We start from the raw sequence: 4,763 nt of genomic DNA, 5'->3' as shown, positions 1-4,763 counted from the left end.
CTTACTACCATTTTGCTTGTTTGTATTTCTCTCTGTAACTTCATCAACTATTACAAGACAAACACTTTACTTCTTCTCACCTTGAGCTCAGGTCAAATTGTTTTGGGTTGTTTGGTTGTGTGGCTGTGTGTGGCTTTTTGCCTTTTTTCTTTCTTTTTTTTTTCTTCACCTGTCTCATTATCCACAGTAACAAATTTCCACTTAATGATTCTTTAAAAATTCACAGTACAGAAGGTTTATTAGTTTAATTAGTTTTTTTCCAAGAATGTGTGAAAGAAACTTCCTTAAAATCAAAAGAGATTCACCCTTAACTTATGTGCCAAGCATGCCAAGCTGATGTCCAATAGAGCAAAAAAACATTTTAAGTAGGAGTTCAGGTTTGGCTTGGGCTTTGTTTTTTGTTGTGTGGGTAGGAAAACTACCAAAAATTGCATGTCAAAAAAAGAATCAATAGCTGTTGGAACTGGTTCAGAATTTGATCAGCTATCAGAAAATAATAGTATGAAAAAGAAAAAAAAATAAATAAAAGGAAAAAAAAAGTTGACAAATCATCATAAAAGGAAGAGAGTAGATCTTAAGATTTTGTATTAATATTGGGTTTATTTAATACATTTACAGTGCTCCAGAAATATATATAATTAAAAAAAAAAAAAAAAAAAGAGTTGTCACAGCAGCACTTCAATCTCAGAAGTTTATTTAGGTTAATTGTGCTAAAGTACCTGCGCTTTCACTCCATGGCAGGAGATAAGAGGGATCCTGAGGGCTATGAAGAGCCAGATTACAAGAACACAAGAAAGGCAGTCTGGTTAGTATTCACATCTTTTCCCTAAGAGATCTGTAATTTGTCCAGAACTGAACAACAGTGGATGAACAAGAATGCCCAGAAAAACAAATTCTACTTGGTGGTGTCAGTGCTTAGGTCCTCCAAGACTTTACAGGAGAACAAAAAAAAAAATAGAGAGAGACAGTATTTTTTCCTCATTTCTTTTTCTCAGAAACGTGGATAGATAGATAGACAGACAGAGAGACAGATTTTATAAATGAAGTTTTTGAAAACAATTTTAGTTCAGGTACATTACCAGCATAGAGAAATTCAGTTTAGACAAGGTAATGTCTAGCTAAGGCAAAAACAGCTGTACATATAGTCTGATAATTGAAAGCATGATAACTGCAAGTACAGACCAGGTGTAACAGGAATGTGAAGCAATTACATTGGTGTAAGGGAGAAAGTACCTTTTGCTGATACCAGTTGCTTCTCTTCTGGTTAATGTTGACTGTATAACAATCGCTTCAGGTTTTTCAAACAAGCTCCCTTAAATTTCAACAACTCAGTAGAAGTAATTGAGCCAGCAGGAAAATTTTACATCTCACCTTATGCATAGTTAGTGACTTTAATAACCTCTTATGAAAGCACTTGTCCTAGGATTTTTGAAAGGTAAATTCTCTGTTCTTCATTATTTTGCTGAGTAGTCCAAAGAATTAAAAGAGGTTGAGTAGTCATAAATTTCTATCTTGGAAATCCTACTGCTATCCCCCAAGGATATCATGTTATTTAGTTGTTTTATTCTTAATTATCATTTCTTCTTATTTACTCAGTACAAGCATAAGATTCACCAACATATTATTCCTAGGATAGTTTGAAAGGAAATATGACATTTGATTCCCTTGCTCTTTCTGCAAGTATTAGCTCATTTAATGACCATTTCCTTGGCCACTAAGACAGCTGCACGGTCTGACATAGTTCAACCTTCACAACCTTTGCATTTAAGTCAGAGTTTCAGCTGTGGTTTATTTTAGATTTAATTATTTGTTCAATTCCAGAAGCTAGGGAGATATTGTTCTACGTTTATTATATTTCATTAAAACTAATTACAGAAGCCTGTTTTCCCCCGTTGCCAAATGAACCCTCAATCTGTCCTTTCCTCTGTGCACCTTCAAAGCTGTTTTCTTTAAAAGCATCTCTCAGTTTGGCCGCTGCAAAACACATCGTCACTGTTAGCATCACTGGAGATTATTCCGCTAATATCTGGGGTTGATGTTTACTGCCCAGCATTCTGCCCAGTGACAGGATAAGAGGCAGTGGACACAAGCTGGAACACAGGAGGCTCCCTCTGATCATCAGGAAGCACTTCTGTGGTGTCAGGTGATTGAGCACTGGTTGCACAGAGAGATTGCAGAGTCTCCTCCTTGGAAACCTTCAAAAGCTGCCTGCATGTTGTCCTGGGCACGCTGCTCTGTGTGGCCCTGCTGGAGCATGGTGTTGGAGCAGGTGACCTCTAGAGGTCCCTGCCAACCTCAGCCATCCTGTGGTGAAGAATGAACACTAATAATAATAGGCACTGATCCATCACGAACATGATCAAACAAAACAACACTCAGGCAAGTTAAACCTGATAGATGCTCAACAGGCAGAAGATAGACGAAGAGAAACACACAGCCAGAGTGAGCTCTATCTGGTGGCTGCAAATGGGATATCGAGTACTGCCTGCTGCCAGCACAGGTGGGGAAAGGGGGCTCTCAAAGGCAACTTGCTCTCACGGAGCAGGCTCAAGCACTTCCCACCTGCTGCTGGTTATAGTTCCTCCTGGAAGCTGCTGTTATTTGTCTCACACAGGAGTACTCATAGGTCAGTTCTGTGTAGGGAAGTTTAAACTGCTACTGAATAATACCCTTCTTAATATTCACAGCAGTACATCTGCAGTTCAGACCTCTTCGTGGCTTTGTTTTTTAAATCTTGTTTACTACACGTTGAAGTGGGATGTTAGGTGCTTTGTTTTCATAGGTACATGGCATTCTCCTTGTTGGTGCTCCTCAGAAGTGCAAGCACTTTGAGTACTTTTTTTTTTTTCTTGGCAGCCACACCCCTTACACAGATGCCTACAAATTAAAAATCAGTTTGACTATTTTTCCTGGTTGAACAACTTACGTATTCAGAACAGTGAACTTGTTTTCTCCCTGACTCTGGTTTTAGTACTACATCTTTTCAGCTCTACTGAGAATATTGCTATGGTCTGCAAAGATGCCGAAGACAGTAAACAAACCATTTCCTTTAGATTCTTATTTGTGCAATGAATGTTACCTGGCTCGTAACTGCTTTACTTCGTATGATCTGTCAACTGAAGATACTGTTAAAAAAAATGCCATTAGTGTCTCACAGGATAAGAAAAGCTATCACTATCAATTTACACTTTTAATGTTCATAGTTTTCTCTCTTATTTTAATGCCATATTTCTACAGCTGCTTGAAGAGGTGGAAAACCTTGCTGCTGTTCAACAAGGATGACTGGAACAGACATCATTCACTTATCAGCAAAGCCAAACACAGATTGTCTGATAAAGGGAACAAAGCAACTAAAAAGGTCTGGCCAGACATCCAAGCTCAGCCAGATCACCCTGCACTGAGGCTGCCAAAGACACCAAACTTGTGGAAGTTTGATGAGGCACAAAGCAGCCTCAAGACCAAGGTGTTTTCTTCTCAGTACTAATTCAGCCCCATGGAGACACTGTTGGATCTGAAAGCACAGGAGGATGACAGAAACAGCCCTTCTCCAGTTTAACTTTCTACAGCTCTGGTTTGGCATGGGGAAGTTAGGGGCTCCGGGCTGCTGCAAAATTTTATTGGGTCCATATTCCCAGAGATCTGTTCATGTAATATATGGAAATAGTGCCTTTTTCTTTAGATAGCATTTTCAGCAGCAGAACAGAGGCATCTACATACACACCTACAAAACATAGGTTCTATCTGACTCTTTTATTCAGTGCAACACAGAGCAGTTTCATCAGCTGCAGCAATGTCCGTAGCTGATTTTAAGCAACTTGGGCCAGACTGGAGCTAATATCATTTCTCTGGACTTGAATATAAATCGCTACCAGCCTGTCCTAGCAGAAATTTGTCCCCAGGCTTCCCAGCCACACTGGCTTCACAAGGCAGGACACAGCAGGACCCACATGCTGTCCCCCCTGCCCACACCACCAGCCATCAATGCTGCCAAAGAAATAAAAGCCACCAAAGTTTTCAACTTGCCTTGTTGATTCAGCAGCACTATTGCCTCATAAAGTCATAGGAACTGTGATGCTGTGAGTAACATAAATCACAGTGAGCACAGATAGCTGGGCTTCATTTGAAGCAATCTCATTTCAAGACAATCAGGTTTTTGATTATAGCTATGCCTGAAGCTGCCTGCTCTCTTTTCTCCGGATGCACGGCCACCCAAAACAATCGTTTACTCTTGCCCATGTTTCAGTTGCTAAACAACCGCCAGTCTGCTGTTTAATTTATGAGCAAAAATGTTGCAGGAGATAAAGATGCATTGAATAAAACCAAGAAAATCAACAAGATATAATTTCCCAGATAACTTGTAGTGCTGCAGGTAAAAACTTGCATCAATTAGGCCTAAAATTCAGCTGCATCAACTTGTCTGTCAGCACCCCTTCATAATTCTGTACTGAAAAAAAGAAAAAAAAAAAAAAAACTAGAAAACCTATTTTCCTGGTGTCTCCCATTTCCTAATTAAAGCATATTTTTCCATTCCCTGTGCTCCAGAATGTTAACAGTCTTTCAGCAGGTTATAAATATATATATATATATGCAAGTCCTTGAAAAGGATGAATAAATCATATCTTCTAAAAAGTTACAAAATTTTAGCTCCTCCATTATTCCTATAAAACCGCCTACTCAACCTCTAGCCAAGCCCTTAGCAAAATACCAAAGAACTATTGAACAGACAAAAGTCAAAAACTTTTAAAATATAACAAAAGGAAAAT

At 38.9% G+C, this 4,763-nt stretch overlaps 1 long non-coding RNA gene across 1 annotated transcript; it reads left to right on the top strand.

Moving 5' to 3' along the window:
• Window positions 1-2,544: 2,544 nt before the first annotated feature.
• On the top strand, window positions 2,545-4,398 carry LOC311432564. Its single transcript, XR_014690134.1, has 2 exons — window positions 2,545-2,626; window positions 3,238-4,398. It is a non-coding gene; the product is annotated as an uncharacterized lncRNA (long non-coding RNA).
• Window positions 4,399-4,763: the final 365 nt, after the last annotated feature.

The sequence above is a fragment of the Aythya ferina genome (genome assembly GCF_964211825.1).
Source record: "Aythya ferina genome assembly, chromosome: 2".
In the NCBI taxonomy this organism is placed as follows: Eukaryota; Metazoa; Chordata; class Aves; order Anseriformes; family Anatidae; genus Aythya; species Aythya ferina.
This window is presented reverse-complemented; position numbering and strand designations above follow the sequence as displayed.